The sequence below is a fragment of the Diabrotica virgifera genome, chromosome 8 (genome assembly GCF_917563875.1).
Source record: "Diabrotica virgifera virgifera chromosome 8, PGI_DIABVI_V3a".
Lineage (NCBI taxonomy): Eukaryota > Metazoa > Arthropoda > Insecta > Coleoptera > Chrysomelidae > Diabrotica > Diabrotica virgifera.
Window position 1 is genome coordinate 62,113,897 of NC_065450.1, and position 13,584 is coordinate 62,127,480.

Below are 13,584 nucleotides of genomic sequence, written 5' to 3' on the forward strand. Positions count from 1 at the left end.
TAGTACTGACTCACCTCTTGCATTGGTGTTTGTACTGCCCCAAGTCAGATGGTGCGCATTCGGATCACAGCCAACGATCAATTGCAATCCATTTTTCCTGCAATCTCTCACTAGCTGCTCCAATTCCCTTGATGGTGGTTGTTCGGGATCATCATATGGGAGGTATGCTGATCCGAAAACTATCTGCTTCACCCCTCCTCCATCTATGATCTTCATCTTTACCGTGGTTAAATCCCTGGAACAGTGATTTATCAACGGCAGTGTTTTGATGTTTCGTTTGACTATTATGCAAGTTCTCGGGACATCGGCAGATCGGCTATATATAAGCTCTCCACCAATACCCGATAGACCTCTTATTTTGCCCTTGTAAACCCAGGGTTCTTGTATCAAGGCTACATCAAACCTTCTCATGGCGACAGTAAGTTCTGCCGAAGCTGACTTACTATGCTGGAGATTCGCTTGCAGGATTCTGATTGGAGCCATCAATGCCTCTGATGGTTTTGAAGGATATCTTTTCAAGTCTGTAATACGCCTTGAAATTTGCAGCCTTCAATGTTTTATAGGAGACCTCGTCGATCGTGTATACGAGGATTTGCATGTCCTCTCCGACCTTCCGATTTTTCAACAACCAGTCTTCCGTCTTAAGGTCTTTATTTTGCCTCTCTAAACGGGTTCTGACTGTTGATTCTTCAGCCTCTTTCTCGGGGATGCGGGCGAGGACCATAGGGCGTTTTGGCATGTGGCTGGGATCGACCACATTTAAGTCGACTCCTTCCCACAGGCCCTCCATAGTCCTTACCACCTCAGTGGTCCATTTTTTGGTATGTTCGTTAGCACAGTTTACCCACAGAGTACCTGCGCTAAACGATGTTTTATGGAACTGTAGCAGTTGATTTTGACTTCCAACAGGAGCCTCATCCACTGCTAGCTTTAGTTTGTTGATGATCAGGTCTGCGTGAGCCTGATCTAGTTGAGTATCCGGATGGTGCCTGTGTGCCACCGCTATCCTGAATACTTTTGTGACATTGCTGTATGACCTAGTCTGCTCATGAGAGCTCCTTGGTCTCTTAGCAACCCTTTGTTGCGGGGGGGTAATGGTATTCTCCCGCGGTCTCTTTTTACCCTCGGGTTTTACCAGTACTCCCGTTTTGTTTTTAAGGGGATTTGCTGTGGTCCATGTTCCAGCAGCCATTTTTGCCTTTTTCGTCATCTTTCTTTTTTGAGCTCCAGAAAGGCGTTTTTTGCTACTTTGTGAATCGTGCTATTATACTTAGAAATCTGACGCAGGTTTGTCAAAATGACAGTGACTATTTCTCTATGTTGCCTAATCAGTTATTAGTTATAATATGTTCGATTTCTTGTTAGAGATAAAAATTTTTAGTAGTTCCAATGTGTCAAAAATCTAGGCATGGGATAAAAAAGTTTATTTGAAGAAAATGTATTTTTTTGTTCTTCTTATTGGCGTAAAGGCGCATTTTTTAACATTGTATTTAATTGTAGAGTAATTTCCACATACAGTGGAACCTCGATAAGTCGACCCCCGATAACCCGGAAGTCCATCTAGCCCGGACCGATTTTCATCAGACAAACATTTCAATAATCAAAATGTATGTATTATGTTAAAACATTTTATCTGTAGCCTCTTCTGGAATGTCTTAAAAATATCGAGTTTCATTGATAAAACTTCACTTTGGCCAGAATATAATGTTTGAGAGATAATGGGTATTTGTGTAATTTGAACTATACGACAGTAAAAATGACTCATGGCACACGGCTGCGGCGGCAGAGCAACGTTCATTTTCTCGGGCTATCGCAAACAACAGGCACCTGTTATTCTTTTATTTATTTCCAACTGTCTTTTAAAAAATTCTTACAATGGTCTTTTAAACAATGAAACAGCCACTGTTCTTAAATAACATAACATCGTTCCGATTGGCACAATCGAAACTTACTGAGTTTTTTTACCTAGAAATGAACAATACTCTATACTATCTATACTATACTCTATACAACTATAGGTAAGTTAGATGTGTACTGTGCCTGTACTGTGTACTGTGACTTTATCTATAAGTATACCGTATTTTATTAATTTTTACCATGTTCTCCGGCTAACCCGAATTTTCGATAACCCGGATCGGCCGCGGTCCCGATTAATCCGAGTTATCGAGGTTCCACTGTACTAAAATAATTCTCAAATTGGGCTCTGGACCACCATTCTTTGCTATATTACGAATATGTGTGGCAAATATCTCGACAAAATATTAAAAATTAAAGCCGCAATCTTGGAACATGTTTTCCGTTTTGATGTCGCGCTACTGTAACTTCTTAACTAAAATTATTAACTATCAGATTGATCGATCAGTGTTCTATAATGATTCAGGGTAGAAACTTTATTTACATGTATATTAGAAAGTTAGAACATCACGTCATGTTATTGCCCCTGTATATGATTTTTAGTTATCTTGTTTAGGGTAACTTTTTTGCCATATTGCTAGACTCTAGTGTGAGCATAAGACGGTATCCATTGAAGTTTGACAGGCAGAGGTGGGTGAATTATTTTTTAGATATTTTTTATATCGCAGAGGAAGACACCCCAGCATCTTCCGGTCGAGTATGCAACTTGGCCAGAAGATCTCAGGATAGTTCCGGATTAACCATGTTCCGGCTAAAACTTTTACCACAGTTCCAGAGTCTTCTAAAGGAAACAACTGCATATTTACGAGGTTGTCTCGCTGAAAAAAAATGTGCTCTGGTGTTTCTTTTTCTAGGCGATAGAATCTGCTAGAATAGGTCATCATCTGCCATTTCAATCAGCTGCAACTGCCTATTCAGCTTTCAGTTCCCTGTTAGCACACTTTGTATGGCTTTGACTGTTTTCCTGTCTTGCTTATTAGGTCTGCCGTGACTTTTGGCTAATGTTCTGTAATGAAATGTCTCGCCTGTCTTTGTCCTGGTGAATTTCTCCACAAATTCAAAAGTTTGTGACGTACCCACTTTCTTGTAGCCATTTTTATTATTGCCTTTGTAAAACCCGCAGAAGAGATTCGGTCTAACACATGGCCTTGTTTGTCAATTTCATCTACTTTTTCATCGTACTAATAACTCTTATGCCCCGGTACCCAGGCTAATGTGACCTTATTTCCTCCTTGGTTATTTAGGGGATATATACAACCCCATCCTATTTTAGAGTTGACTTCTACAGAATTGAGTACCTTAAGCACTGTCTGAATCTCTGTGGAGATGGAAATTGAGCGTTACGTTGTTTTCTGCCTTGCTATTAATTTTCGCCTTAAAAATTTGTAAAATTGTGAGATATACTTAGAAGAAATGTGTCGCTTGCTTTGTCCAACGATTGAAATTAATTAGCCTTGTTTCGCCATTCGATCTACTATTTAACTGCCCTTATGACTCATGTGCCTGCCACGCAGGCCATCTGTAACTTTGCTATGGCTTGCTAGTTTATTTACGGTACCTACACAATCACACACCAGCTTATGTTCCCAAAGTAGAAGTGACAGGAGCCATTATTGTGAATACTTTTCTCAACCTGTTCTTTCTTTGATGGTTGCGTTACCCACAGTGGATATTACTATCCTGTTTTCCAGGGGTACTATTCATCTACATATTAATGCAGGTTTGCCGCGTTTACTAATTTACTTTATCAAAGGGTTGGAATTTTTAAATGCCTCTTCATTATCCAAAAAAGCGGTCATTGCTATATCTTTGTCCTACTATAATTTGGTAAGTAGTGTATAACTTTTAAACTAACTTTTCCCATTATTAGTGGAGTCACTGAAGGTGGATATGAGCTATTACCTCCGATTTCGTTCAACCTCCATCGATTTGCATAAAAATTTTTGAGTGGTTAGAGGATATCTCAAGAAACAAAGGTGACATGGTGCCAACTTGCGCTTTTACCCTGGGGGTGGATGCCACCCCTTCTCGGGGGTGCAAATTATTATACTGAAATAACCCCATAATTAAATAGGGGGACAAATTCTAAGCAAAATTTGTTATATAAAGTTATTAAATAAAATAAATTAAAACTTTTTGAGTTATGTATTAAAGATCAAAAATTCTAATTTTTCGTAAGAAAAATGCATGTTTTTAACTGATTTTTCATAGATAACTCAAAACCTATAAGTTTTTGCAAAAAAGTTATTATCACCAAAATTAAAGCTAATAAAAAACTCAATAAAATCCTTACTAAAAGAAACTTTTAGTATTAACTAAAAGTGAGTTATAGGTAATTCAATGCACATTTTTTTCGGTTAGTACCCAAATCTTAGTATTCAAGCTTAAATTACGGGAAAATGATGCATTTTATGACAGAAACGTATTAAACATTTGTGAAAGTACTTGGAAATATCTATCAAATGAGATACCGAGCAAGTTAATAGCATTAAAATTTACGCTTCAAAAATTTTTCAAACTTTATCTTTTAAAAATTTTTCCAAAAAATGTTATGGTTTTTCTTTAATAAGTCTGTTATTTTTCACGATATCCGGTACACCTAAAAACGGTTTGAAAGGTAATTCTAAAGACTATTAAAATGTTTTAAAATTAATTTTCTAAACCCCTTACCTTTTTAAAAATCAAGATAAAAGTTCAAATGGCCACGGTTACATGGTTTTTGCAGCAAAATTTAAGTTTTAACGTTTCGATCTCGGTTATTTTTTATCCTACAGAAATGGTAAAGGAGGTAAAATATTTTATATAGAAAAAAATGAAAATTTGGTTATTTACCATTTTTTACATATATTGAGTATTTTTATAGTTATTATCAAAAGAAAATGAAAATGACGATAATTTTAAAAATTCTGATTTTTTTAAATTATATCTTTTTTTTTTCAAAAATATGCATTCTAAACCCATGAAAATTGTTAAAATCATTACGTATGATAATACAAACAAATTTTAGTAAGGATTACTATAAATTTAAATTTTTGTGGAAATGGCGTATGTTTTATTTTTTACTTTTTCCCCACAAAATCGAAAGGGTTCTTTTAGTTTCATCATAACTTGCTTAGGTTTGATGCTATTAACTTCTACTGGAGCTCATTTGATAGGTATTCTGAATCACTTTGATAAGTGTTTAGCAGGTATATTTTATAAAATGCATCGTTTTCCCGTTATTTAAGCTTGAATACTTAGATTTGGGTACTCGTCGAAAAAAATATACATTCAATTACCCATAACTCACTTTGAATTAAAATCAGTTTAGTACTTTGAGTGAACAGTGTATTCAGTTTTTTATTGTCTTCAATTTTGGTAATAATAACTTTTTTGTAAAAGCTAACAGTTTTTGAGTTATACGTGAAAAATTGCTTTAAAACATGCATTTTTTACGAAAAGATAAAATTTTTGATCTTAATAACTCAAAAAGTATTAATTTATGTTAATAACTTAATGTAACAAATTTTGTTTAGAATTTGACCCTCTATCGATTTATGGTATTATTTTTAATAAAATAGTTTTCACCCCAGAAAAGGGGTGGCATCCACCCCCAGGGTTCCTTGAGGTATCCTCTAATTACTCACCAATTTGCATGAAAATCAATAAAGGTTCAACGAAATCGGAGGTGAAAACCCTCAGTGACTGCACTGTATTTTCAAGTTTTAATTTGTTTTTAACACTTCTAAGGCCAGGAAGCTTTTTTGTGTAAAGAAACAATTAAGGAGGTTGGCCAGTTACTAGGCCATTTCCAAAGTGCCCTTATAAATTTATATAAGCAGTATGTGACTTTTAGACTAACTTTTTTAATATTTATAATTTTTATATTTTTTAATATTTCAAATGCTCTCAAGCATACTACGCCCACATTATGAGTTCATCATCTGCCTGGGGAATTGCTTAGGCAACAATTTTTTCCTTATGATATGTATTCCTTGGACCTGATGATGATACACCTCGGAATTGAGTAGCGCAGTAGACACAGAACACATTATGATATATTATGTTATATTTTATCTCTGCAGGTTCTCCTCGGGAATTTCATCTCTGTTGCTCTTATTTTGTTTTTGTTTTCCTTATTTATTTTCTAATTTTTAATCCCATGTCAGGATACTTCTTGTCATGGTGTTATATATTCTTCTTTTTGTTTTTATACTGATGTTCTTATCCACAGTACCGGGTTCATTTCCGTATGCAGCCTCTTGGTTGACCCAGTCCATTTTTTACATCTTCTTCAGTTGTTCCAGTTGTTCCTTTGTTTGATATGATGAAACCTAAATACTTGTACTTGTCTGTTCCTTTGATTTGTTTACTCTTTGGTTCATAGGAGGTTTCCTATGAGCCATTAGGACTTGCCGTGTTGAAACTGAGTACTTTCTTACCCAGTCAGTCTTGTACGGATTAGTGGCCAACACAGACTCACAATATCACGCCTGCTGGTTTTCTAGATATTTAGATTTCCGCCTATATCTTTTATACGATTATGTGGGTTAGTTTTTTATAATATATACTTACTGTCTTAATATCAATAGGGAAATAAACTTATTACAAAATACACATAATATAAATAATTAATAAACATACATTAAAGTTATTCGGATAATAATTTTGAAGTTATAACTGTGAAAATGGATACCGGCACATACCTCCAACTTGAGAACTCCTCAGCTATCCGACATCATCCAAAGCGACAAAAACTCGTTTCCAATCTATGAATAACAATTTCGATTTTCTCCAATTTTCCTGGCCTTATTAAAACTCCTCCACATGCGCGATCTATCCAACTCCCAACTTCCAACTCCCAGTCATCTCTCGCCGCAACTCCACACAGCGACAACTTTCAGTCTTCTGCAGGCCGCCTCCGCAGCGCTGTCGAGCTCCAGGGAGGCGGCCGAGCGACGCGAGCCTTTTGAGCCTTTTCCGTTACCGTGGAAACTTCCTCTGATGGTAAACAGTTGCGCTTTCCGCCCGCAGGCGGCTCATGTTCCGATGTTCCTTTGTGAGTTCTTTTCGCTCCTTGCGGCTCTTTTCTGGTCACCCGAAGAAGTTCAACTTTGTTGTCTCGGCCAGTTTGAGGGTAGGTGTTTTTTCTCTATTCTTTGTCTCTCAATTGTCTACATTTTAACTATAATACACATTTTATTGTTGTATTGAGATATGTTTTTATTAAATTAGTTAACGTTATATCTAAATCTGTTTAAATTATTATTAATATTTTTTACCAATAATTCAACTTATAGCTCAAATGTATGTTATAAAGATTATTTTTGTAACAATAATTCAACTTATAGCTCAAATGTATGTTATGAAAGATTTAGTAAAAATTTAATTTTTTAGTTAGTAATGACTGTTCAAATATATAAAAAAAATTTCTAATAAACTTACGGTACAAACTAAAATGGTCTTTGTTCCAAGAAAGTAACAATGTTAACATTATTTTGCTGTATACTGTTAATCACAGAAAATTTATTAAAAATATTTATAAAATGCATATTATTTATTAAAAATACCTTTTCGAGATACACCATAGAACATTTTTGGAATTACAATTCCATCATCAGAGCTACTTAAATTATAATACATACATATGCTTTAGCGACCTTTTAAAGGGTTTTCACCCAGATGTTTTTGGTGGCTCGAGTATACTTATATACCTTGTAAGCTGCACTAATGTTGGAATTGTAACTCCAAAAACGAGACCGATAAAGCCCAAAAGGATCTTTTTTAATAATATACCTTTTATACAGGATTTGTAATAATTTTTTTGTATAAAAATACCTGAAAAAAATTTTTTTTTTGTTAAAAATATTCTTATAGCTTATTTGTTGATAAGTCAACTGTATCAGTAAAATTAATTATTAATAATATTAAAGTTTTTAATATTAATTTAAAATTCAATTTTTAATTAGATCTTTTTCTTTTAAAGAAATTTATATAAATATTAAATTTTAATATTTGGATTTGGTGTTTAATTAAATTTTCAATATTTTTTAATTGTTCTTTAACTCTTTAAATAAAATAAAATATATTATATTTTTATCCTATCCTTTCTACTCTTGTAATATTTAGTCCTAGTTTGCCCATTATAGACCTGCGCCTCTTAATTTGTAAATCACTGAAAATTATCTATTTTTTCAACCCTTAATTTTTTTATTTATAGAGAAATTTGCCATAGATTCTTTAGGCTATAGTTACCTGAAGTATAATTTTTGTTGTATTATGTTTCCAATATAATCTAAATTTTTACTTTTTTTATTTTTATTTAAAAGCATTTTGCAATCTATGGAATATCAAAAATACGTAAAAGTTGAAATACATTGGTACACTGGTATACACTGGTAAAATGAAAGTATAATAATTCTTATAAAGTTATATAGAAAATAAATATACATGTAATAACTACTAACTAATTAGTTTATGAGTTTATTCTAAATGGTAAGTCCATTTTTTTTAATCGCTTTACCCTGCGTTGTTCTTGGGAATCGTTTAGAAGGTTAGTGCAAACTGGTTTTCATGATCTTCCAGCTTGGTAATGTATGCAGTGCTACGTTTTTTTGCGACTCTCTGTTCCATATCTATTTTTAAGGTCTTAATGGATAATTCTGTTGTTGATGTACCAATGTGCATTGGTGATAGTTCGGAGGATGTTTGATTTTAAGCGTTGAATGATTACCGTGATAGAGTGACTGGCTGTTCCCCATAGCTCTAACCCATAAGTATTGCCTTATAAAGCATCAAATTGTTATCCAAAAATAACCTTGAAGAACGACCGATTAACCAACACATATTTTTGAATTTGAGACCTAGTTACTTTCTCTTGGCCCAAATATCTTTCGTCCATGTGAGACTTCTGTCCAACTGAATCCCAAGATATTTTACCTCATTGATTGAAGGTAATTTATCCTTATTTAAAGTTACAACGGTACAGATTCCTCTGCGTGTTGCAAAAATATAACATGAAAAGATTTTGCTTTGTTGACTTTATTTTTCTACTTGAAGGAGGCACCATGCATAAATAGGGTCAAATGTGAGGCTAGGATTGCGATATCGTTAGGAAATGTGCCTAGAATAATTTTTTCTGTAGATAGTCTTTTCGCTAGTGGTTCCTGAGGAGTAGGTATATCTATGGTAAACAAAAGATACAAAATAGGTCCCAGCACGCCACCCTGGGTACTCCAGCTTTGGTAGAGTAGAGTTTGGAAGTTGCATCGTGACATGTATTGAAGTCACACCTACCTGACAAATGAGGCACTCAGAGCAGCAGTGGCCTAAGCCACAAATTGAACATTTTTAGACTAATATATCAAGAAAAGCAGCATCATTAAATCTTCGGAATAACAAGGGTCTACACAACCTACCTATATAGTTGACCATACATGATACATAATTTGTAGCGCCATCCTGTAGTTTGTAGCCTAACCCCAAAACTTCGTTTTGGGGCCACTTCGTTAGGCCACTGTTGCTCTGATGGCCTCAAATATGACTCAAGAACAATGTCAAAGCTCTGAAATCATGTCTTTTTTAGCTTGTGTAGGAGGCATTCATGCCACACCTTGTCAACTGCCTGCCTAACATCCAGAAATGCCACTGACCAGTACCTCTTGGTCTCAAAATCGTCATTTATGTTTTATCACTCTGTGAACTTGTTGGATTGTTGAATGATGAGAGCAAAATCGATACTGGTGGTTTGGCATTAGATTTCTTATCCAGGGTTCGAGCCTTTTGAGCCTTTTCCGTTACAGTGGACACTTCCTCTGATGGTAAATAGTTGCGCTTTCCGCCCGCAGGCGGCTCATGTTCCGATGTTCCTTTGTGAGTTCTTTTCGCTCCTTGCGGCTCTTTTCTGGTCACCCGAAGAAGTTTAACTTTGTTTTCTCGGCCAGTTTGAGGGTAGGTGTTTTTTGTCTATTCTTTGTCTCTCAATAGCCTACATTTTAAGTATTATAGATATAATTTTATTGTTCAAGTGAGAGTAATAGGTTTTTATTAAGTTAGTTAACATGTCTGTTATCTACGTGTATTTAAATTATTATTAATATTTTTCTAACAATAACTCAACTTATAGCTCAAATATATATATTAGGAATTTAATTTATTTTTGTGCAGATGTAGTTACAATGTTCCTCTTGTGGTAGTTTGGTAGTTACAAAGAACTATTCACTTATGCACTCCTTTTAACAAACTTCCACTACAAACTAATGAACTTGTTGGAAGAAAGTAACACTAATGTACTTTTTTGGAAGAAATTAACACGGTTGATATTATTTTACTGTATAAAAATGTTTGTGGAATAGTTTTATTCAGCACAGCTAAATAATGTTTTTAATTTTTAATATTTAATATTAACTTAAAATTTAATTTTAATTTATACTTTTTTTAGGTGAGTCTGTGTAAATAATAAATTCCAATATTTGGGTATTGTGCTTAGTTATATTTTTAAAACCTTTTAGGTAACTGTTTCTTGGAACTTTAAAATAAAATATTAGTTTTTTAGAGCATCCTTTCTACTTGCATGCTTGGGCCTACTTAATAGTCTCATAGCATTTTTTGTGATAATTTGTGTGTTTTTTTAGCTCTACCAAAATATTCTCCATTTAACCCATTATAGGTCAGCGCCCTATTTATATATCACCGAAAATTTTACTTTTATTTTCAAGCCCTACTATTATTATTTTTTATTTAAATTAAAAATTTTCAATAAATTATATTGTTTGTTTTAGTATGTATATTTCCAATATTCTGTAAAATTATAATAGTAGGGGAGCAAAGTACGCTAAATGTGCAGTCACTCGAGCGTTATGGGGACCTATTGGGTTGTGAAGAGTAGGTTCTAAAATCAAAAAAGTTAAGTAAAATTTTCCATTTTATTGGGGACTTTCCATTTTTAATTTTATTTTCCATTTTCAACAATCGTTTTTTAGAATATAGCGCAATCTGCCCATAATTCGAAAAAATGTCTCGAATAAAAGTTACTTATTTTTACGTAAGGAATCAAATCTGCAATAAAAAATTGGGGCTCCGATTTAAGATTTTAAAGTAACTCCCCACCCCACCTTCGTGGGGGGTCGTGTTTGGTATCATTCGATAGATTTTTCAAAATTATTGAATAAGTGTATTTTACAGTTTTTTGATATGATGTTTATTTCGCGAAATATCGCGGGATTCGTATTTAAAATATTAAATTTACCCGTAACCCCTCTCCGTGGGAAGTCGTGTTTGGTATTATTCGATAGATTTTTAAAAAATATTGAGCACATATTTTTTTGTTTTTCGATCTGTCATTCATTTCGCGAAATATTCGCTTTTTTCTTGTGAAATTTTGGGACTCAACCATTTCCTTATGCCCGGCTCAAATCGTCAGATTTTTGAAATATACACTCTTTTGAATGTACTTAATTTACCCTATCTTAATCTTTCGGGCCCCCTTAACGAACTCCCCTGTGTTAAGAGCCAATATATGGTAGAGGTACATCTGCAGGGTACGAGGTTTCTCCTCATGTAATAATCTGACGCGCTCGAGTAACTACAAAAATCCCCGCTTGGTATCCCATACCATAAACATCGGATAATTTTCTTTAATTCTTTTAGATGTACACATTTGATAATAAAAGTTTCAATCAGCCCTTTTTATCATTTACTGGATTATTTTTGTTGATTAATGTTTGTTATAAACTATATTTATGAATAAATCTTGGAACTAATTGTAGAATCGTGTTTATAAGTTTTACTTTACTGATCAACAACTAGGGTATTGGTACTTAGCGTTATTAAAATGTGCAGCATTTCAGTACTGAGTTGAATCTGAATCTATGCACAAGGCATTATATTTTTTTACAAATGAAAAATTTGATTTGAACTGATCTGTACAAACGAAATGAAATGCTTTTGACTTTATACTGGCAAATCAATTGGTCCGAGCGCTGTTTGAAATTTTTGGGTAGGTATTTGAGGCAATCTGAAATTTTTTTCAGGTCACTTTTCCACGATAGCCTAATAAAAAATGCCGGTCTGGCTGGAGGGTAGCGGTCATTTTACTCAAAAATCCCCCAAAATTAAAGGAAAAGGGTTAAAACTGTTATTAAAAAAATATCTTTGAGACGACTACTAACCAGTATAAAAGATTCAACTGTATATTGTTATTTTGACAGGGTATTTTTAATAAGTATTAAAATAAATATTTTAAAAACCATTTTTTTGGTGAGATTTTCTATGGTATGATGATATTCTGTTTTTGATAGCATACTGCAATCAGAAATAATAAAAAATATTTATTTACAAATAAACATTGCTTTTCGCTTAAATTCAATGTTCAATCTACTATACACCTGCCTCTTGGCAGATTAAACATTTAATTTAAGCGAAAAGCAATGTTTATTAGCCAAACAAACATTTGTTGAATTAGTGAAATTAAATACATTCTTTTTTTATGTCAATTATTATAATTTAAACAATATTTTTGGACACACTGTATAAATAAATATGTTAATTTTTTATATTACTGAATAGACGATTGAATATCCTTTTAAATGAGCTAGCACACAACCCCTATTTTCATTAAAAAAATCATCGATTACTTCATCACGTCCAGATAATTATGATAGTCCACGTCACTAAGACACTGGTATGATATATGTATATGCCAAAAAAATCATAATTTAAAAATAAAAATCGACCTGTCTTGGAATTTTTCTCCAAAGTGGCCTATGCTTTTCATTTAAAATATTTAATTAAAAAATCAATTTATTCCATAATGTTGCACCTCTCTGAATCTACATAAATATCTATGTCTATCATATAAACTTACTTTTTCTACGGCCGTTTAATAATATGTATACCAATTATTCGCTATTTTTGAATAGATAATAACACCCATTACTTTAGCCGTGAGTAATAGTTCATTACTCATGGGCCGAAGTCACTCATGGGTCATTACTTACGGGCTGAAATTAGGTTCAACTGGCGAATGTCACTTTTAATAATAGTCTTATATAAACTGCAAATAAAATTACACAATTATTATTATTGTAATGTAAATCAATAATTAACTTCGAAAAATGTTTAAAGGGTTTTTAACTGTAACAATGCGTTAGTATAATAATATTTTTTACTTTTATACCTTGTTTACTCTTATGAATTTTGACGTTTACCATTTTCAATGACAGGGACATTAGCGTATTTGGTGTGTTTATTGGAATGTAAAACTTATATTGTGTCTATTTTATAAAGTTATCTTGTGTTGTATATTCTAAATATATTATAATATATAGAGAGTTTTATTATCATAATATATTATATATAGTTAAATATATATGTGCATTATACATTTTTAAAAATACGTCCATGCACTGTATCTAATTAGCATTTTTCCTATTTATTACAATGACAGTAGGTACAAAATTTATAAATAATTTTTCGGAAATGAAAATAATTTGAATTGACTATTTCTTGTTGTGTCTTTTACAATACATAATTAAGACAGCATTACTAATTAATAGTAAGCAACCAATTATTCAGCCGTGTTATTGGTTTTACAAAATTTATTTTTGTAAATTATAACTTTAATATCGATTTGTTGAAAATTATGTTGTTTTACTAATTAAAATAAAAAAAGGTCGTAGAAAAAGTATAGTA